Source organism: Pinus tabuliformis, chromosome 7 (genome assembly GCF_031772625.1).
Source record: "Pinus tabuliformis cultivar Carrire ecotype Pingquan chromosome 7, CPIR1, whole genome shotgun sequence".
In the NCBI taxonomy this organism is placed as follows: domain Eukaryota; kingdom Viridiplantae; phylum Streptophyta; class Pinopsida; order Pinales; family Pinaceae; genus Pinus; species Pinus tabuliformis.
The window spans coordinates 14,847,535-14,871,703 of NC_142293.1; positions in this window are offsets into that span (position 1 = coordinate 14,847,535).

Below are 24,169 nucleotides of genomic sequence, written 5' to 3' on the forward strand. Positions count from 1 at the left end.
TCCCTGAGCGAAGGTGAATATCATTACATTGTAGGGGAGAGATAGGCTGATTTTGAATGCCAATAACTTGCAGGGCTTTATTATTATTTGGATTGGGGTTAGGTTGTACATGCAGCTGTGGTCTCATTGCCTGGTTATTCAGAGGAGTATTAGATGGTAAGGAAAGGGACTGCTGTTGTTGAGGAAATGGTATCTGTTGGGCTGCCCAGTTTGGATTCCATTGATTAAAATACGGTTGCTGGGGAGCCCAAGGATTCCATATAGTAGGATCAGGAAAAGGAAGATTTGGTTGCTGCATAAGTGGAAAATTCATTGCATTAAAGGGTGGGTACTGCATTTGGTTCATGGGTGGGTAGTTTGTTTGAAAAGGAGAGTTATTATTCCAATGATTGAATGCTGTGTTAGAGCTCATACCTTGTCTTTGTGGCCATTGCCTCCTCTGTGTCATCAGGTACACTGCTTCAGCTTATTCTTCGGTTGACTGCAGTGCTGCTTTGATTCCAGGCAGAGAGGGGCATTGCTGTGTTTCATGGTCCTTCTCGCAGATTGTGCAAATACGTATCTTGTCCAGTGGGCATTCTCTGAGTGGATGTTTTTCTCTGCATTTGGAACAGAAAATTGCCAGAGCAGCTTCTGCTTCCGCCTGTTTCTTCTTAACTTGCAGAGCATCAATTTGTGAAGCAAAAGAACTTAGCATCTTAGTTTTAAATTCTTCTAATAAGTTACCTATTTCAGCTCTTGTTGCTCCTCCACTGGCTGACTTCTGAACTCTTGAATACACATTATCTCTGCTTTTTGATCTGCCTGCTGCTCCCCTTGAACATCTCATACAGAGATTAATAATTTCATCAAAGGGTTCTTTGGAAATGTCCCCTTTTCCAAGCATGTTCAACATGTCCAGGTAGTCATCTCTTACCCCTTTCAGCAATATGGTCTTCAAAATATCTTTACTCATATTAGGATGATCAGACCACTGCAGATTATACTGTAATCTTTCCACGAAATCTTCCAAATTCTCGTCCTCTTTCTGAACCATTTTAAACAATTCTTCCTTCCTTTCTCTTGTCCGACAGTAGTCTTGATATTTGGCCAGAAATCCCTCTTTCATCTGGTCCCAGGTGGTGATTGCTGAGCTCCTAAGCTCATAAACCACCTCAACGCATTCCCTTTTAGTGTTGCTGGAAACAGTTTTAGCTTCTGATTAGGACTTATATAATCATAACTTCTACATAGTATGTCGAACTCAAAGAGGAATTCATCCGGGTCTTCAGAGGATAACCCATGAAAGTTGGGTAATGCCGAGAGTGGAATGTTTTTCATGGGGGTTGTTCCTCTCGGGAGCTCCCCAATAGGGAATTCCAGGGTAGAGAGCGATTTTTCCCCTCTTCCTTCTGTTCTGTTATCCTCCATTGGTCTTTTTCCTAAATCACTTGCTTTATCTTCTGTGTCTTTTGTTTCTTCAGGTTCTTCTACCGGTTCCTCAGTGTATTCTGGTGCTTCCAGCTTCCTTTCAGGTCCTATTACTTCCTCCGTCTGTCGGTCTGTTTGTGAGGAGTATTGGATCTGAGGTCTCCGGGAACTCGTCCTCTGTGATGTTTCGGCCTTTGAGATGATTTCGTCGATATAAGTCTTTCTTCCTCCTTTGTCGCCTGTGAAATTAGGTTTCTTGCATCCTCTCATGCATCTGTTATTCTCAGAAAGAAATCATTAATGCTTTTAGAAATCTCTAGTTGTCTTCCCCGGAAACGGCGCCAAAATGTTGGCTAGTTGAATTGTTTATGGATTAAACATTCAAGTACCACATTAATTGTCAACCTGGGAAAGTCTTTTTATTACGAAGGCCATCGCGTACTGTGTGTACTTACTCCTAAAAGCATTAAAAAGCTGTAGTATACGTAATCCTTCCGCTAAGTTATCACTGTACTTGTTAAAATGAAAGTAATTAATTAAGATTACAAATCTAAAAAGCGAAATGATGGATGCTCTATTGGCAGAGGATCAGGACCCTATCCTCCAAGTGAGGACGTTCAGCACCTGCCTCTATAATCAGGTTGCTAACACACACTGCATTCAAATTAACCGGTGAAATATCCTTACACAACTTCAAGCAATGAATGAAACAGAGTACTAGCAAAGTGGAAATACCAGAGGTTATGCTACAGAATCCAAACAGAGTACCAGCGGAAAGAAACTATCACACACTTACACACTTTAACAAAAAAGTAAATGGGTGAATCTTGTGAGGAAGGTGGGCCCAGTCCCTCTCACAAGATTCCCCAGAACACGAAGATGAGATTAAATGCTCAGAACGATTCTTTATTCATCTGCCAAAGATTCAAGTACAATAAGGTTCAGACTTGCTGATGTCTCTCCAAAAAGCTCTTACAGATTACACATTAACCCCTTTCTAATGTAAATGTCTCCTCTTTATAGAGGAGACATCTATTACAATAGATCATTACAGTTCATTCAGTTAACTCATTTGATCAAAAATAAAAGTTACAGATCGTTGTTACAACAGTATAACAACATATTCTTTCTTAAGTTCTGACTGTTACGCGGCTGGTAACTGTCTTCGACCATCTTCTTGGGATCTTCACATTCCTTTGCCGTTTCCCCATGCTCTCCTGATTTAAGCAGTGGTAACTGTGTTCTACTCGCTTTAGATAGTTGTAGATCGTGCCGCGTCAGTGTTCTTCAGATAGTAGCCGGTTGTTATTTCCAGCTGTTGCAAAATAGCCTGCTTTAGATGGTTGCTGTTGCTGATTGTAGCAACTGCGTAGTTGCTGCTTCTGGTGTTGCAGCAACTGCGTAGTTACTGTTCCTGGTGTTGCAGCAACTGCGTAGTTGCTATTTCTGGTGTCACAACAACTATAACTTATAATTCCTGCAGGCTTAAGACAATTACTTGACAATTTAATCAGCTTTTCCAAGATAAATATAAAGATACTCACGAATATGCAATGAACAATTAAACATATAGATATGCGGAAAGTTACTTTATACCTTGGGTAAGTAATTCATCATGTACTCAAATCTTATAACTTATGACTGAAAAGGATAACATTAAGACAAAAATATGAGGTCAAAATAGGTCAATTCTGAGTCCTAACAACTCCTAGTGACAGTAGAGTTGGGTCACCTGAAGAAGGAGAGTCTTCTTTGGTTGTAGATCTTGATTATCTAGTTCAAGCACCAGAGTATATTTTAGAACCTATTTCTTTTTCTGAAGTTACTGGTAGTTTTTCTTCTACTAGTGATTTAGCTGAGGAACCTGAAATATCTAAACCTGAAACTGAACCTCCTGCTACTCCAACATCAATATTTGCCTCTCCAACTTCCAGTGGTCCTGGTTCACCTAGGGTAGAAAGAGTCATTACCCAAAATCTTCCTTCTGGACTTATTGCTATTGAAGAACATGTTACTCCGGAAAAAGGTATACCTATCCCTGAAAATCAACCAGCTATAGAACTTAGGGAGCATGAATCAATCTTTTACAGTCCACCTAGGAGGGATGCTTGGTATCTTTCATTGACCAATTTTTTGGAAAACCCCGGACTGAGTTTTTCACCACCTCGTATTCCTTTTCATCTAACACCTAGGGGTTATTATCCTCCGTTAAATATGTCGAGACAGTCGTCCATGTTTTCTCAATCTCCAGAAACCATTATATATGGTGGTCCTTCTATTCCCTTTGGGTATCAGTCACTTACGGTACCTTTTCGGGAGCAATTCCTCAACCTATTGAGCAAGGGTTATTAACTGGTAATAATGGAACTAAGCCGTTGAGTGTAGAAGATATTCTTATGATGTCAGGTACCATTCCAAATCCGCAACCTCAAGGTGGCCAGTTATCGCCTGGGGGGCAACCTCAAGGTCCTCAATTATCGCCTGGGAGGCAACCTCAAGGTACCAAATTACCGCCTGGGGGGCAACCTCAAGGACAGTACATACCTACGGGACAGTACATTCCTCAAGTTCAACCCCAATATCAATATGTACCTCAAGGTCAACCCCAGTATCAGTACGTGCCTCAAGGTTATCAACCTCATGGTCAGTACCCAACCCAAGGTTTCCAACCACCTTCCGGTCAATCATTTGTCCAAGGAACTGGAAATGTACCTTTGAATTATCAACCCTGCCCTCAACCCGGTTATGGTCCTCAATATGCTCAACCTACTATGGGTCCGTACGCCAGAATGAACTTAGTGTGGGATCCATCTCAATCATAACAAATCTTGCAACCGAATGTGCAGTTGTCATCTCAATCTGGACAACCCTTGGTTTCTGGTTCAACCCAGCAACCTGTCCAGCCTACTATTCAAACTTCTGCACCTTCTGTAGTTTCTCAGCCTGGGCCTAGTTTTCCTCGAACTCTGCCTCAAACGACTGCTACAACATCTGTTCCATCTACCCGACCTACTTCTGGAGTATCGACAGCTCTGGTTTCTACTATTCCTGCATCAACTCCTCAAGCATCTTTACCTCAGTCTGGACCCACAATTCAGACTTCAGTTCAAATTCCTGTAGGACAACCTGGTCCAAGTACGGTTGTCAAAAGTCAACCTCAATTTACTTATCAACCGTACTAGGGACAGTACCAATTCGGTCCTGCTGTGCAATAGCCACTCTATCAGTATCAACATACCCTGGATATACATATCAGCAACCTCAACAACCCCAGTACGGTCTGGTTAATCCTGGTTTTCCAGGAGGATATAATATCCCAAATGCAATTCCAATTCCTATTTATCTTTGATATCCTCCTCCTGGGGCTGGTCTCATGACCCAGGGTTTTAGGGACCCTAATTGTCAGTTACCATTCATTGCAACTTTGGACTTGCCTGACTTGTCATGCCTTACGAACGATCCAATTAATTATCTTCCGTTTTGGCCACCAATGCTGAATAAGTTGCCTAGTGATATTCCTAAGTTTGAAGGTAAATCAGGAGAAAACCCGTCGAACCATGTGATGACTTATCACCTCTGGTGTAAGTCTAACTCCATTTCAGATGATTCAATCCGTTTAAGGATTTTTCAACGCACTCTAATTGGTCTTGTGGCCAAGTGGTACATTGAGTTACCGTGAGCCACTTTTTATAACCTTAATCAGTTAGCTACTTCGTTTTTAACTCATTTTTAGTTTCCAGTCAGATATGACAATGGCACAGAACTATTAAATTCATTAAAACAGTCAACGTCCACTTAAATTTCAAATCACATTCACGAATGGAGACATCGACGAAGTTTAGTGAAAGTTTTTATTCCGATTAGATCTTAGCGGAATGGTTTGTCAAATCTTTATTACCAAAAATCACTGAAGATGTAGCTAAGGTAGGAGTCGTTACTGAAGAGCAAGTAACTGCTCAAGCTCAGTAACTTGACCTATTTTATATGCAGTCAGGTACATTACACGAGAAAATCCCCGACCTTCCTAAACAAAATCAAATAACTGTAGCTCCTTCAGGGTCTCATGTCGCTGATGGTATGATTGGTACGGTTAATACCAAAAGTAAGAAGAAATATTCCAAGAATTCTTCTCCTATCATAACTTTGCTAGATTCCCCGACAGGAGATTCTTCTGCGGAAATTTCCGCCGATATTCATGTTGTAGAGTCATCTACAGCCAAATCAAAATCCGGTGGTAAAAAGAAAGGGAAGAAGAAAAATAAAATAAACAAAAATTCGAAAGAGAAAACAGAAAAAACGGAATCTACTAATGAGAAACGCAAACCTCGTTATCCTTGTCTCATTTGTGACGAAGAACATTTTACAAGAGACTTCCCTCATCGCGCTGAGGTTTCAAAAATCGTCAAAGGTTCCCAAATGCCTGCTATTTTGAAGCATCCTTTTCCTAGTCAAGACAGTAAGATGATAGGTTCTTCCTCAAATGCCATAGAAGAACCCATAATGATGATGTCCCATGTTAGGATTGCGACACGATCACAAGATTATGGAAGTAAAATTCCTGTTGGTGGTAAGGAAAAAGAATCTTCTAATTCGAACCCATCAACTTCAACTCCCGGTTCTGATCCACTACAGATCGAGAAACCTAACCCAGACTTAGTAATCAAACCGCCCGCCAAGGGTATACTTCGAAAGTCAGCTTTCAATCCACATGCGAGAGTGGCTCAGAACTATAACATTGTTGAAGATTTGGCTATTTCACCTTCAGTAATGTCAGCTTTGGAGGTGCTGCAATCATGTCCAGCACAACATAAATTGTTATTTTCAGCTATAGGAGTGTTGTTGGGAAAAGTATCCAATACGGAATGACCCTATCCCACTCTAAGGGTGATAGTACCTCAGCAACAATCAAAGCAAAGCTATTTGAGATTACTTCTTTATGAGATGTAAGAGAGGGGAGAAAGAGATCCACTAACCGTTGTCTTCCACTAACGATTGATCCAATCTTCTCTCTTTGCTGCTTGCTCCCAGCTCCTTGCTCTTTCACTGGCCCAACTACACCAAGATCCTGCAAAATGACAAGAGAGGAAAACTACAAGAAGCATACATTCATAATTGATTCAAGGATTAGAATAAATCAAATATACAAGTATCAATACGCCATTGAGACACATGCATATAGAAGAACCTCAAATGCTTTATTAATGGAAGAAGTAAAGTTCTGAGAGTGTTACAACCATAAGAGGCCCAATCCAGCAACACCTCCCAGCAGAAAGAAATCTCCTCTTCACCTCCTTCAAGCAAATCACCCAATAGTTCTATACTCAAACCAACAACACTTCCTTACAGTCACAAGATTCCAGCCTCCCTAGACCTCATGAGAGAGCTCTATATATAGGAGATTTGGAGAAAGGATGAGTCAACTTGAGGCTGGCATGAAGCTGACTAGTGTCCTCTCCCACTTCAATTATTCTTCAGTTCTTGATTCCACTTGGAGGTTCTTGCTTCCACTTGGAGATCTAGACCCTCTTACTCATCACAAGGCGAATTCCCTGATCCAAGTGTCATTTTGGAAGCTTCCTGGGCATTGACACCTTGAGGAATGACTGTGCCACTTGGCCAATCTCGCCCAGCGCAGGTAGCCTTCATTGGAGTTGACATTCAGCGCAGGTACAGAGTGGAGCAGTTGACATTCAGCGCAGATGCTCAGTGGAGCAGTTGACATGATCCAGAATTAGCTTGTTTTTGAGTGTTTTCAGGTGGAGAACTGATATTTAGTGCTGTGGTTTGCTGACCTTGTTCCTCTAGGGGTAGGAACAACATGTTTAGGGACTTTGGATCCCTTAGATTATTGACATTTCATGCTTCATGCTGTAAGGCACAAAAATGTCTATAACAGTTGCCCCCTAAAGTATGAGGTCGTTTATCGGGTGAAATGCTTTATCAGGAGGATCTGAAGTTCATTCAATCGCTGAGAGGTGATCTGTAATAAAATACAATACAATACATTATTTTTCATTCTGCTTTCATGATCTAGCTGAGGTGGGCATTCCCATGCTCAACTTTATAAATTCATTTTGGTACATATAACAGACGATCGTCTGATGGTAGACTGATGATTCTCTGCTGAAATTATCATCCTTTGAGTAGGATGATCATCTGCTGTAATAATGTAATATCAAATGTCTTTATATTTCCTGAATATATATCGCAGCCCGGATGGATGAAACTAGATCCGGGGTCTTCAAACTCGTTCGATCTTCACTCTAAGTACAAGTCGATCCATGCGAGAATTGCGCTGAAGTCGAACATGGAAAGACATCGCTTGATTACCGGTCAATAATGTAAACCGTTAACAAGCGCGAGAGGAATCACCGATAATGATAATGACCCTCAAGGTACTGCAGTACAATTCACGTGGTGTGAATAAAGGACTTGGCGTCGAACACCACGCAAAATCTTCTGGTCGAAGGTCATTGATGTATACCTGTCGCCGGAAGTGAGAAACTTGCCATTGAGGCATGCAAGCTTCAAAGTACTGAGGGGGGTGTTCCTAGATCAACTTCTTGGATAATGAGCTGAAGTCGACAAGAAGCGATCTGTCAAAGGAGGGCCTTAATGAATCCCACATCAGTGACACAGAACGGAGCTAATGATTTTAGTGGAGGTGAAAACAATCTGTGAAATATGATTCAGGTTGGCGATCATGGGTGGATGAAGGATAATGTATGGCAGTGGATGGGACACGGTTGACTCTTTCTGAACAACATCTCTTGAACATATAACGACACTGATGCGATGGATCGGTAGCATTACCCCAAATGTGGATGGTTTGGCGAGGACCATGGTGATGAGACCGGTGAATGAAACAACCCAACCCGATGTGATACGGAGGAAAAGTGTCATGTTCAAGAGTGACTTGCTACCATTAAAGCTTTGAGGTTCTCCCAATTTTTCCCCAGTCATTTCTGACCAATACCTCTTTATTTTTGTCAAGCTTGAGGAGGATAACATATGCTTGTTCTATAACCTGCCCTTCGGGCAAGCCCATCGCTACGTTTTAACGAGCCTAGCGATAGGGAAACTCGTTCTCGTCTAAAGACAAGTTTGCCACTATTTAATCATTTTAACGAGTCTAACGACAAGGAAAACTCGGTCCTTTTCATTTTTAGAGAGTCTGAAAAGGTACAGAAAGTTAACTCCAAAATTCCTTTTTCGTCATCTAATCCCTTAAGTCCGAAAAAGTATAAAACAATACAGAAGGGATGAGTTTTCGATAATTTTAACGAGCCGAATAAAACAAGCGCTCGACCTTTTTGTGTAATAATCCCTCGGGTCCAAAAAGATTAAAATCTAGAGGAGGGATAGCTCTTCCGGTCACTTTAACGAGCTGGAAGGCCAAAACTCGGCAAACTTTTCATATTTTACGAGTCAGGAGAAAAGAGCTCAAAGAAGACTCGTCTTTTGAGGAACGAGTGATAAACAGGGATAGCAGCAGATTCCAGGTACAGGTTGGAATTTTCCAATCACGGCAGTGTCACAAGGATGGCTAGGTGAAATCACTCTTCGCAGCTGTTCCTCAAAATGGGTAAACAATCATATGGGGGTGAACGATCGGCCAAATGGAATGGAGGTGGCAGGTGCAAACACGACCAAGGCTTTTTATGGCTAATAAATTTACGATCACAATGGTTATTTACCGGAATAGGTTCATTTTCTAATGAGCTTAAACTCTGGAGGAAACTCTTGCTCACGCTTTTCTATTTTTTAACGAGCATGAACTATGTATTAAAACTGCTCGGATCTCGCTTTTCTATTTTTTAACGAGCATAAATTCCGCGGTAAAACTGCTCGATATACAAGTCATAAGATAAGAAGTGTCTCCTGTAAGACTCCATTTTTTATAGAGCTTGCGCCTCACATAAGCTATGCTCCCTCTCATCCTTTCTTTATGCAAGTTCGGAAACAGCTAATCCAAAAAACAGATAAATAACCGCTCCTAGCTTACACTCCAAAAGGTTTGCATGCCCCCAGGTATAAAATACAATCTCAAGGCTGCCCCTCCTCTCCCCCACCTCTATTTTTCTTTGGGTGTTCACAGCTACTTGTCGTCTTGCTAGTCTAATGTTAACGATACTTGTCTTCTTGTTATTTTTAATGGGTCTTATGCGGTACTTGTCTTCCCGTCGGCCCAACTTTTGACAGCTCTTTTGCAAGATCGCAAGAGAACAGCTACTTGCGACAAGAGAGCAGCTACTTGCGACAAGAGAAGAACACTACTCAAAGACAAAACATTAATGTTATTGAGGGAGGCTTGCCTCTTTCTGGTTACCCAAAGATTGTTTTGTTAACACCATCAAACGAAAACATCTCCTTGGCACTGTCTACCAAAGTAGACAATGGTGAATGACCTTTGTCAAACAAGTAACCTTAACAAAAGAATCCTGTTCCAGAACAACCCCTCTTCCTTCTTTCGGACGGGGTACGGACTAGTCATATTCTTTCGCGGAAATTCTACCTTATACCCAGGGTTTCCTCTGCCCGAAGCAGACCAGGATGCATGCCCCCTGGGTTCCAGTCCCATCTTTCTGAATCACTCGCACTCATCGGGAAGGAGGACTGGGGGTGGAGACATTTCTTGAGTGAATAGACCATTGAGGGTTGGTATGTGACTATTTGCGATGCGTGATCCCGGAAATGAAAGTTGGTCTACGAGCTTGACCATTCTTCCTTCGTGTGGAAAACACATTACTCTAAAGAGTGAGGAGACTATAGCTCCCATGCAATATATATAGTCTCGTCCAAGGAGTAGGTTATAATCCAAGGGTCCTTGAACAACCATCACGTTCATTTGAACGGTCTTCCCTTTCAATGTAACAGGTACATTGGGGAGGATCCCTAATGGTCGACTGGTTCCTTTATCAAAACCCGAGAGATTTCTCATCTCAGGCAAAAGCTCCGGGGAACCCAGTGCTTTCCAAGCAATAGAGGAAAGGATACTCACAGATGCCCCTTCATCAATGATAGTTCCAGCCATTACCATTCTGTAGATTTGGACTATGATTCTGAATGGTATACTGGCTGGTAACCGGGGTCTGCCTAGTTGGTTCCAATCAAAGGATACAACCAGGTTGCTTGGTGGTGGGACCGAATACACGGCCGGATATGACCCTGACGATGTTCCTTCCTGCGATAAAGGAATGGGCACATTGCCCTGATGCTCATCAGAGTCTGTGTTGATGAAAAGAATCTGGATGGTGTCATCCTTATTCTCTTCAGTGAGGGTGTCATTTGAAGATGAATCTTCAGTGACGGTGTCATTTGAGGATGAAACCTCTGAAGGAAGAACCGGGTCAACTGCCGTATCGACCTTTAGACTTTCGTCTGGTCTGGATTCAGTAGGTTCATTTTCAATGACTGACGCTTCAGCTGACCACTTGAGCGGGCCAGCTGTATTTTCAACCAACGAAGGACTTGGCACGAGTTTTTTGTATCCAGGAGGAAGTCTCAACGGTGAAACCGGGCGATCTTCCAAAACTCTCTTCGCTTCGTCTAAGAAGGGACAACGGTGGATGGCGTGATCGCCTCCACACAGTCTGCAGGGGGATCTTGCTCCCCCTCTTTGTCTTGAACCTTCACTTTCGCTGGTTGACGGTAAGCATTCAACATGGTTATCAGAGGTTGATGCTCCCGAATTGTGCAACCGAGGGGACCAGTCCCTTAGTATCCGGGGAATACAGGGAAAATCTCTATGGAAGTGGTCTCCTCTACATATGACACATGGCGATTTAAGCCCGGTCTGTGCTGTGTGTGGATTTTTGTCAGATGTCTTTTGCTTGCCCCCAGTCGCCTTAGGCTCCTTCTTCTTCTTCTCTTTCTTCTTCTTCTCCTTCTTCTCCATGGGAGCTTGGCTTTTGCCGGCTCTACCTTGCGAAGACGAAGGATTGGAGGAAGAGTTATAGGAAGTAGAAGGCTGGTGGGCAGCTCTAGACTCATCTAACCATTGACTCGACTGTTCAGGAACCATGGTGTTCTGAACTACATTGGTTGAGAATAGCCAAATTGGCAGGCCAATTGTCAGTCCTGGAAGCGACAATGTGGCCATGTGGGGCGCACCAACTTCTCCCCAAGAGGAGAAAGGACTAGGATTTCCATCATGTGGAATTCCTTGGTTGGGGCGTTCCATGTTCTCAACCTAAAGATCAACGCAGGAATAGGAGGTGATTATGTTCCGTTTAAAATAAATTTTATAACGACGCTTTAGACACAACTTGCTTTTTCACTTTTTAAGAGTCGAGAAAAAGCTAAAGATGACTCTAGTCGCCTTCGATGTTTTAACGAGCCCGAAGTGACAAATGCTCGGATGGACTTTTTCAGTTATAGAGTTTGAAAAAGGCCAAAAGAAACTGCTCTGGAGTTCTAGGCAGAGGGTGTGCCAAACTTTTCGCAAAACCACAGAATACATTTTACGGTACGGGTGGTCGATCTTCGTGAATGCTGTGTTCACTGCATTGCGATCAGTAGGGCGGCCGACATGGTTTCCTATTGATAAAGGCTTTGTTCCTATAGGGGTCTCCCAATATATACGCGACGGTACGTGGGAGCACAAGTCCGTATTGATACTTATCGCTTCACCGTGGAGGAATCACCCAACCACTCAACGCTAAGATATCACGTTTAACGACGCCGGAACACGTCTCTAGCTTAGACCTCTATGTGTTTGCGTTATGTTTCAATGCGTTGTTATGTAAATTCAATTTATTTTAAGGTTGATCTTGTTTAGCAGTTTGCCTTTATGGATCACCACGAGATGTATAGTAACACTCCTAAATGCAGTCTAAGATGATAAGCAAGCTTTTCAATCTTTCAACTTTGAAAATCTTAACTACTGAGGGAAAAGAAAGACAACATCTTTTCACACAGATCATAGAGCACACACTAATGCACTTTTCCCTAAATCAACATGCAAACTGTCAAAATGCACATGCACAATGCAGGTATTTCTTTTCTCTTTCTTAATGTTGGTGCGATACAAAAAGAAAGCTGTTGTATAATTTTGAATTCAATTTCAAGTGAAAGCAAACAAGCTTGTCCAAAATCAAAAGACACCTTAAGATTTACTTGTTTTGACACTAGAAATGTATGAATTCAAACCATATGATGAAAGAAAAATCTCAATCAGCTATGAACAACAAACAAACTAACTCTTAAGATCAAAACGACACTTTATCACAGGTCTAGATCTAAGAGGCCACAGCAAGACTAGTTCACTTTCGTTATGGGAAACTGTAAATGATTTAAGAAATACACAAAGAACAAACATAGTTTCTTTATACAACCGAGGCGGAATAGTGGCAAGGAAAGTTGATTTCAGATAGGTACATTGACTGGTAACAGGCTGCAAAAACAAGAGTGAAAACAGGGCAATAAACAGGAGGGAACCCCAGTAGCACAAGCAAGACTGGTTCAGCGCAGGTGGTACACTGTCAGTTTGATATTCAGCGCAGGTAGCCCCTTCAGGAACTGCGCTGAAATGCAGATAGCCTTCACACAACCTGCACTGAAGAACGAAACTTTCGTTTCTCTTGGTTTCCGGGTCACAGATTGCTAAAAAATTCACAGTTTTTGGCCAAATCAGAAGCTATCAGTCAAGTACACACTAAGGGATGAAAAGGAGGATGAAAAGCTATCACTAAGAGCTATTTAGAGTCTTTGTGGATCAGCTCTTCAAATCATAAACTTGCCCAGAAACTGAGCTAGAGTAGCTGCCCTCTACTTTGCATTTGAAAGATCCAAATGCAGTTCGATTCGGTACTCCCTGTGTTTATGAAATGAATAGCAAAAACACAAACAACCAACAAGATACGATCCCCAGCGGAGTCGCCAATTTGTTGTTGGGAAAAGTATCCAATACGGAATGACCCTATCCCACTCTAAGGGTGATAGTACCTCAACAACAATCAAAGCAAAGCTATTTGAGATTACTTCTTTATGAGATGTAAGAGAGGGGAGAAAGAGATCCACTAACCGTTGTCTTCCGCTAACGATTGATCCAATCTTCTCTCTTTGCTGCTTGCTCCCAGCTCCTTGCTCTTTCACTGGCCCAGCTACACCAAGATCCTGCAAAATGACAAGAGAGGAAAACTACAAGATGCATACATTCATAATTGATTCAAGGATTAGAATAAATCAGATATACAAGTATCAGTACGCCATTGAGACACATGCATATAGAAGAACCTCAAATGCTTTATTAATGGAAGAAGTAAAGTTCTGAGAGTGTTACAACCATAAGAGGCCCAATCCAACAACACCTCCCAGCAGAAAGAAATCTCCTCTTCACCTCCTTCAAGCAAATCACCCAATAGTTCTATACTCAAACCAACAGCACTTCCTTACAGTCACAAGATTCCAACCTCCCTAGACCTCATGAGAGAGCTCTATATATAGGAGATTTGGAGAAAGGATGAGTCAGCTTGAGGCTGGCATGAAGCTGACTAGTGTCCTCTCCCACTTATGTTATTCTTCAATTCTTGATTCCACTTGGAGGTTCTTGCTTCCACTTGGAGATCTAGACCCTCTTACTCATCACAAGGCGAATTCCCTGATCCAAGTGTCATTTTGGAAGCTTCCTGGGCATTGACACCTTGAGGAATGACTGTGCCACTTGGCCAATCTCGCCCAGCGCAGGTAGCCTTCATTGGAGTTGACATTCAGTGCAGGTACAGAGTGGAGAAGTTGACATTCAGTGCAGATGCTCAGTGGAGCAGTTGACATGATCCAGAATTAGCTTGTTTTTGAGTGTTTTCAGGTGGAGAACTGATATTTAGTGTTGTGGTTTGCTGACCTTGTTCCTCTAGGGGTAGGAACAACATGTTTAGGGACTTTGGATCCCTTAGATTATTGACATTTCATGCTTCATGCTGTAAGGCACAAAAATGTCTATAACAAGGAGCTGTTGACATTCAGGACTTGAACCTTATAATTTTCGAACTAGAAAATAGTACACCTCGCTTACCTCATCAAATGGCTTTCCAGATTCCATTGTTAGTAAAAAACAGACCTTGTTATAGGACTGTGATTGATGAGGGAGCCTTAACGTGTATTATGTTGATCCAGTGTTGGAGATTGCTTGGTTCTCCTACACTTAATCAATCACCGATGATTCTAAAGGCCTTTGATGGCCGTGGGTTCCATAATTTTGGCATTCTACGGGATTTACCTATAGGGGTTGAAGGAAAAACTGTTAATCTAGATGTGGAGGTGGTTGATGCCCCTCTAGATTACAACCTTCTCTTGGGTCGTAGTTGGTCTTACGCTATGACAACTGTTGTTTCATCAATATTTTGGCTTATAAAGTTCCCTCATAATGGAAAGATCGTAACTATAGACCAGCTAACTTACTTTTCATCTGACCCAGCCTCTTCTGAAAGTATCCAGCATGTCGGCAAGACAACTATCCCTTATAAGGATGTTGGAGTAGGACTAGTTAAAGACTCTGGTTTACTAGGAACTTTTCCTTTTCCTCCTATCAACGTATCGCCTTCTACTGCAACCATTCATATGATTTCATCAGAAACTATTTTTTATGATGATCCTTGGATCATACGTTCCGAATCTGAGATAGATTCATTTGGTGATGCTATTCCTTTGAGTCCATATGAAATTGTGTATCAGGCCGTACAGTCGTTTTCCGACTCTTCTTCAACCGAAATTGACTTAGTTAATGTGGTCCATGAATAATCACTTTCAACATCAAACTCATATTCAGCAACGTTTTCCGAACTTGTTCACACAGATGAGCAAATTCGTGAAATCCTGTGTGTTGATGATTTACCATGGGAAGATCTTCATCATAGATCTTCGTTTTTACCTGAGATTGATCGATTTGAAAATGATTTTTCATCTATTTTTACGACTGATTATGTCAAGGAACCTTAGAATCCAATGAAAAATCCTGATTCTGAGTTAAATTTTTGAAATATTTCTCGAACTATTCCATTGAAATTTCAGTTAAGCCTGGAATTGTTGAAAACATTCATATAGGTGCCTCTTGTACGGAAAGATGAAATTCAGACATATAAGGCCCTATTTCAAGAATTCCATGACGTGTTTTCCTGGTCATATGAGGAAATGCCAGGAATTGACCCAGAAATTGTTGTTCATGAAATCAAAACTTACCCAGATGCTAAACCCGTTCGGAAATGTTTGCATCATATTCACCTGTGAAAAGCTGCTGCTATTAAGGCAGAAGTTGAAAAATTACTTAAAGCAGGTTTCATTTATCCAATTCCATTAACGGATTGGGTATCGAATATTGTTCTTGTTAACAAAAAGAAAGGAACAATAAGAATATGTATCGATTATAGGGATATTAATCAAGCCTGTCCAAAAGACAATTACCCAACTCCCTATATCGATCAAATCATCGATGATTGTGCCGGCAGTGAAATATTCTCCTTCATGGATGGTTTTTCCGGATACAATCAAATAAATATTCTACCTGCTGATAAACCAAAAACGGCTTTCATTTGTCCATGGGGGACATTTTCTTATTGCAAATTACCCTTTGGCTCAAGAACGTTGGGGAAACTTTTTAAAGAGCCATGTCTTACGTGTTTCATGACATCAAGCATATTGTGCAACCCTATCTCGATGATTTACCTGCTCATTCATTACATCGAGCCGATCATCTCATCCATTTACGAGCAATCTTTATGAGGTGTAGGCATTATCGAATGGGTCGATTACTGGGGTTTGTTGTTTCTAAAGTCGGCATTCGTGTCGATCCCTCGAAGGTTAAAGCTATTGTCAAATTGCCTCCTCCTTCGAGTCTTCACCAACTCCAAAGTTTGCAAGGGAAAGCAAAATTTTTACGTTGATTCATTCCTAACTACGCCGAGATTACAAAGGGTTTTACCTGGTTTTTGAAACAAAATAATCCATTCTTTTGGGATGAGATAGCTGACAAATCTTTTGATGCACTAAAACACGCATTGACCCATGCACCGTTACTGCATCCTCCCAACTACAACCAGGACTACTTCTTCTATCTCGCTGCCTCGCATTCTACCATTGGAATGGTGTTAGTTTAGGAAGATGAATTCGATAGTGAACATGTGATATATTACCTTAGTCAAATCTTAAATCCAACTGAGCTAAAATATTCACATGTGGAGAAATCGGCATTGGCAGTTGTTCAAGCTGTCCAACGTTTTCATCATTACATTTTACTATGCAAAACTACAGTCATTTCTGATTGCAACCCTATGATCTTTATTTTCACCAAACAATTGCTAGGGGGCAAGTACTCCAAATGGATTGTGATCCTGCAGGAGTTTGACTTGGAATTTGAAAGTCTAAGTCAAAGAAATCTTTAGTTTTTGCGGAGTTGATGTGTGACTTCCCGCGTGCTGACACTGAAACTGTGGCAGAGGAGCCCATTGCGGACGAATCCTTATTTATAATCAGCACTTTAGATCCATGGTATGGATATATCATCGTTTATCTCCAAACCCAATCCTTTCGACCAGAAATTTCAAGATCAGAGCATCGAAAAATACGATTCTAGTCCCAACAATTCAAAATTATTGGAGATACACTTTATCGTCATGGGGCGGACTCTGTTTTCTGACGTTGTTTAATTCATGAGGAAGCTGAAAGGGTTCTAAATGACTATCACTCTGGAGCGTGTGGCGGTCATATGTCTGGGTTTGCCACAACCCAAAAGATATTGTGCGCTGGCTATTTCTGGCCATCTTTGTTTAAAGACTGTATTAACGCGGTCCGAAAATGCTACAACTGCCAAATTTTTGATCAAAAGATGTGCACTCCACCTGCTCCTCTCCAACCTACAATTTCCGTCGGTCCTTTTGCGAAATGGGGTATCAATTTTATTACATGTAACCCTCACTTGGCCGGGGGGCATGCGTATATCATCCTTGTGGTAGATTATTTTACCAAGTGGGCCGAGGCGATGCCTACATTTGAGGCAGACGGCAAAACTGTTGCTATTTTCTTGTTCAATCATATAATTGCTAGGTTTGGTGTTCCACAAGTGATTATCACTGATCATGGGCGTCATTTTCGAAATATTATGATGACTGAACTTACAGACCAACTTGGCTTGCGTCACGATAGTTAAACTCCATATTATCCATAGGCTAATGGTCTGGTTGAAGCCATCAACAAAGTTCTAGTCATCATGATCCGACGAATCATTGGGATTCATAGGTCGAATTGGCATAACATGCTATTTTCAGTGCTTTGGGCGTATCAAACCTCAGTAAAAACGTTAACCGATTTCACTCCTTTCCAACTAGTTTATGGTTTGGAAGCTGTGTTACCCATTGAATGTGAAATCCCGTCATTGCAAATGGCCATAAAATTACTTCCAGCCACTTCCAAAGAGGAAAAACTTTTGTTGTACTCGGCTCAGCTAGATGAGAATCGACGTGATGTTGCATTAGCAATCGAAACTCATGCCAAACATATTAAAGCTCAGTATGATCGAAATGTTACACCTCGTAATTTTTCGGAAGGTGACCTAGTCTTACTGTACGATCAAGCAAATGATAAATTAGGCACTGGAAATTTTGTACCCATGTGGCATGGTCCTTATGTTGTTAAGTGAAAGCTAGAAAAAGGGGCCTATGAATTGGTAGACTTTGACGGGGTCTCTTTAGGTAAGCCCAGAAATGGTCTTTACCTGAAGAGATATTATGCTTAAATCTCGGTGTGGAGATTTTAGTTAGGTTAGATTTCTTTCTAGCTAGTGTGTTTAGATTAAAAAGTGTGCTTAGCTTAGAGAGTGTTTTTTTCATTATTCCTGCTTATCTTGATTTTACTCTTGATATTGCAGATGTCGACGTCTCTCCAAACATACATTGGTTTTGATGATGGTGCTTGTCGTAATAAACGAAAAATTTCTTCCGCAACTTGGGTTATCTATTCGCCCTCTGATGAGTTGGTATCTATGCATGGGGTAAGCCTCGGTCAAACAACGAACAACATTACAGAGTATAGTGCAGTGATTGAGTTATTATTCGAATCCATCTCATTTGGGATTCAGAGTTTGATTGTGAGTTTAGATTCTGAACTCGTTGTATTATAGCTTAATAGAGTGTAAGCCATTAAAAATCTAGTGTTATTGAGATTATTTTTGAGAGTTCATCTCTTGGAACGTGAATTTGACTATATTGAATATCAGCATATTCCAAGATATTTAAATACATTAGCAGATGCAATTTCTTCTCGAATGTTAAGTAGACATTTGCAATAATCATACAAGTAAATTTAAAAACATTCCATAACATGTTTTACAAGATAAGCCAGTAATAGTGATATAGTATAGCATAGAAGTGTGTCAAATATACATCGTCTTCAATCATAGGTTTAAAAACACCTTATGAACGGCAAATATGATAGTAAAAAAAGCAAAAATGTCATATGAGTCTACAACAGGCGATCATCCTATCACTGGTGATGATCATGATAAGAAACCACTGTACAGGCCACCCTACAAAGGAACCTCCTGAAAGGTCTTGGGACCCCAATCACATAGCGTTGTAGCCTAAGAGGAATGTCATCTATGCTGGTCTCTGGAATGTCTGCTGTCAAATGCTCTAGATGGCTCTCCAATTTGGCCAAGGTCTCTGTAGATTCATCCAGTGGGGCTGGTGCTGCTTCAGTTGGCTGTTTCCTCTCATAGGGCCGGAGAGTGGCTGGTCGTCGTGGACCTACATCTGCATTTGAAACTTTTTACTATCAATTTTGGGACGAAATAAAAACAAAAAAAAAAATTAGAAAATGTTGAAAATGATTTTACCTGAATCATCCCATTGCTCTCCTGGTGGAAGAGCCATGTCTGGGTCACCACGATAATCTACCCTAGCATAAGGAAAATCCTGAATAGCAAATACTTGGTTCTCCAACCAATGAAAATACTCAGGAGTAAATCGAATAAATTATGTTCCCTCCTCAGGATGATGGGCCATAACTGCAACCCAACGCATCAATTTTGGCTCTTGGCGAAGTCCAGCTCCAATGGTAAGATGCTGTGGGACCAACATTGGGACTCTCTCTAGACCAAAGCTCACAACTAAAGCAGCATATCCAAAGTTCTTCAGTTGTCCTTTCTTTGCTCTAGTCAGTTGGCCTTTTACATTAGCCAACACAGCCTCTCACCAGTTGAAGATGGTGCCTCGAAAGCAATCTACTGCCATCCGCATTTGGGATCCAGTAGCCACATGTAGTGCTACGCTTCCGCAGAGCCTGGTAACAGTAAATGCAATCACTTTGAGTTCAGGACGGGAGATGGTTTTGATATCAATCCCTTTGTCTCTAGTTTGGTCGTTGCAAAACTCTAGCCGGAGGCTATCGATAGACTGGCCAGCTGGCCTAGTCCTGAATAGAGTCAAATGTTCACCTCTCTTAGGGAAACCAGTCAAAAAGTAAATGTATTCCGACTCCATTTCGAGCTAGTGGCCACCAATAAAGAAACACTGGTCTTGTATGTTCCACCTGTCCACCATCCAGGCTGCGAGGAATTTTGTATTCATTATACAGTGGACTATTCATAAATAGATGGATGCATCCATACTATGTCTACATGTGTCTATACTTGTGATGTATTACAAGATCATTCCTATATCAGAGCAGTAGCTAGTTTTCTAGTTAGTTTTGATCTGAGTATGGGAATGCCTACCTCAGCGATGATATGATCTCATATATATATTTTGCATTGAATGTTTTTACAGGTTCCAATCGGCCTCTCCACAAGATGATCCTCGAAACGATAAAGTACTTCACTCTTCTTAGATGGTAAATGAAATCCTCATCTACTATAGACTTCGCACTTTAGGGGGCAATCTGTTACACAAAATATTGTCACCATAGCTATTTGCAGTCAGTATGGGTCTATCATCACTCATACTGTCCTCCTTAGCAAGTCTCAAACCTCAGCTCTTCATGTCAAGCTTTAAAAATGAGAGAAAGTCCTTAAAAATCAATAAATCTCTGGTTCTGCACTTTCTCTTACTATTACCTGTGGTCTCGCAGCCCTTGTTCATGTTACCTGCGGACCTGCCTGCTCTGTCTCTAAAGGAGTGGGTGCAGAACCCTGTGAAAGTCAAAAAGGCACAATTTTATTCCTAAAAGCTCACTTGTGGTTAATTCAGGATGCTTCTAGAAGGTATATTGACATGGATGGTTCGCTCCTAGGTGGTTCATGCATCCCAAAACTAAAGGAGCTAATCCCTTGATAAGAGGAGCTTATCCCTTTGAAGGAGGGCTTTATCCCTTTGAAGGTGGACCTAGTAACTTCCCTCCATTGCACTATAAATTAAGGCATTGGGCTGTTGATAGAGAGGTTAGAAGCTGAACATTTTTTAGGGTAAATGTTGTTGGAATTGAGACTTCCTAGTTAAGCTTGGGAGGAGAGATTACATACCTTTTGGCTTCATTGGGAAGAGAGTGAAACTTGTCAAAGTAGAGGAGATTCTTGCTAGACCCTGGGAGGAGCTTGTACAGCATCAAGGCACCAAGGTTGTAAAGTTCTTCTTTGATTAAAGTTAATACAATCAAATTCATTTTTCTCAATAAATTGTCTTGTATGGTTTGTTTCATGAATTCCTTGATCATCATGATAAATATGCTTTGTTATATTGGATTTTTAGGTGCTATTTGATATGTGTGCTTGTTTGTGTTTGCAGATTCTTTATAAGGGAGCTCATTTGGATCAACGGAGTGTGGCTTCCACAAACTAGCACTGGACCTAAGGTAGGCCTAAAAAACCTATTTGCCTTTATTTATAAATTCCATATTTATAGAAAGATAGAATTTGTTTGGTTTTCTTTTCGCTATATATCATTAGATACTAGGGAGGTCGGTCTTGTCCGCAAGAACGACTTATCCGCTCGACACGTAGCACCTTTTTGCAGCTACTTTTGGAGGCCTTCCTAGTGTCCAAATTTGCTCCAAGTGGGCTTGTTGGAAAGGTTGTCCTATCTACTTTCCCGCACAAGTAAAATTTTTTAATTTTTCCTCCATTTTCCCCTCCAGAACTGAGTTCCCCCAAGACTACTTCCTATGTGTCAAAAAAGGGGCAGAAAGGTCATTTTTAGGGTGTTTTTGACCTTTTTGGGGGCTCAAAACCGGTCAAAATTTCTTGGTCATTGGTGAGCATGCATATTTTTTCATTAAAAATCTAAAAATTCTGATATTTCCTCAAATGTAAGTCCCCATCAAAAGCGAGCGCCAGGTGGCGCAACGCATTGGGTAGGAAAACCTGTGTTAAAAATTTCTATGTGTAGCGCATTTTTGCAGACCCATTTTGAGGGCCTTCCCATTGTCAAAATTGGGTGCACAATAGCTCGTTGGAAATATTATTGAGTCTAATTTCCAACCCACTTGAATTTTCAATTTGGAGTTCATTTTCCCTGTCAAAAGTCAAATCTCCCAAGACTGGTCAAAATGTGCAAAATGAGGTGACCTAAAGGCAGAGTGCTGTTGGAGACAGCTTTTGAAGGTCTTTCTCAACCCAAAATTGAGCTCATGATATCTCATTGGAAATTTATTTGTGTATATTTATCATTTGACTCATCAAGAAAGTCATTTGGCCAACCAAGCTAGGAGAAATATTGATTTTCCCAAAGTCACTTTAGAGGTGCAACAATTCTCCTTAGGCAACTATATTTTTGACATTTCTCTAAAACCATGACACCTGTGTAAAAAGAGAAGGATTTTTTTCTTCCTTGGCCTATTTTGGACAAAAACCTCTCTCAGTTTTTCCAAATTCATATTTCTTGCTTAGAAACATCATTGAAGTAAAACCTATCCCAATGTGTGGAACAGGGGATTTGTCAAAATGAAGCGAAATGAAGGGGATAAGGGGCTTCTAAATTCTTGAGAAAATTTTGGGAAGTAGGGAGGGATGTTAGGAAGAAGGGGAAAGTGGAATTTTAGAGATTGAGGGAGGGGAAGAGGTCTAAAAGGGAAAAACACAGACCTAGCCTAGAAAATTGTCAAGTTGTAGCAAGAAACTAGGGTTTGTGTGAAAATGAGTAATTTGAGGGATATCAGTGATGGGAAGTGTTTAATAAGCTACATTAAGGATAGGGGAAGGTGTATAAACATCAGGATACAATTTTTTCTCATGATTTTACCATCCAAGAGACATTACCTTCAAAACCCTAGGAGAGGGAAACAAACCTTACCTAGGCACAACTAAAGCATGAACAAGGTGTAAAATGACCCATTGGAACTTGACATGATGATGAAAACCCTCTGAATGATGGTAAACTCAGCTGAATGGTGACATGAAGCTATTGGGAAGAACCACTGACAGTTTCATCATCCCTCTCATAGGAAGGATCAGACTCCATGTTTGCTAATGTTTGAGTTTTCTTAGATGAGTATGAAGAGATTTATGGTGTTTTTAGATTTTTGCTGCCAAGGATAAGAATGTATGAGGGAACGTGGAGGGAATGTGTATGAGGGGTTTTGGGAATGTTGCTGACAAGTTTTTTGGGGAATAGGGGGTTTAGGGAATAATATTTAGGCTCTTGGGACAACAATTAGGGTTTAGGGATTTGTGGCTAGGGTTTGGGATAGTGGGAATTGGGGATAGGGGGTGAATGAATTTAGGGATATGGGGATTAGGGAATGGGTTGATGAAACTAGAAAATGAATGAGGGAATCAAAGAGTGAGGGAGTGATGGAGTGGAATTGGCAGCAAAAACACAAAGTGTAAACCTTATGCAACTGTTTTTGGAAAAATTGCAAGGAGGTAGGGTTTCAAGTTTTTCTCATTAAATCACCATAACCTCTAAGAGAAACTCATTCACTGGTAGTGGAAGAATGCTTGACTTATTTGGACACCTGAAGGTTGAGCAAATTTTGCAAATTTGGGAGAGTTTGTGGGTGAAATCAGCTTGAAGCCCTATGCCCCGCGCCACTAACCCAGTGCGTCACGCCACTTCAATGCGCAGTGCCAGTGTACATTTAACACTGCAGAGGGTGGCCCAATGCCCCGCACCAGTCCTATGTGCCCCGCCCACGACCCAATGCGCCACGCCCCAGAAACTTGCCCAAATTGCTGTAGTTTTGCTCTTTGCTTTCAACCCAACTGTTCTCTTGTTCACTCCTTCTCCTTTGGATGCAAATGAGCTCTTTAAACATGACAAATGGTTTATATACACAATATTTTAATTTTTCACTTATCAAAAATTGACTTTGTAATGTTTTCATTTGACTTGTTTTTCAAACTCTGTTTTTGGGCAGTTTGCTTTATTTTTGCCTGTGATGAATTGAATGCTTTGATTTTTTTTGCCTTGCGGGTGATGGAGATGTTGAAGCTTGGCAAGGTGACCAAGGTTGCCACTGAAGTTATTACATATGGAAAAACTGAAATTACATCAAATTTATACATAAATACATAAAAAACTTTGTTTTTCCTCAAAATAGGGTTTTGAGGAAAAATCAATCACTAAGCATGTGATTATAGAAATTATTGTTGTTGAAACTTTATTTGTCCTCCTCATGTGCCTGCTGACCTTTATTGAGCATTTTTAAGACCTTTTTCTTGAAACCATAGACCTAATGAGACCTAAAACCCTAAAAATAACTTTTGCAGATTTAAAGACAAAAAATGACTGCAGATGATCTAGATGAATGAAAATGGGCCAGCAGGTAAAGGACATGAGGGAAAATGTATAATAAGCCACTACCATCAGATGATCCATGATCCTAATGGAATGCAGCT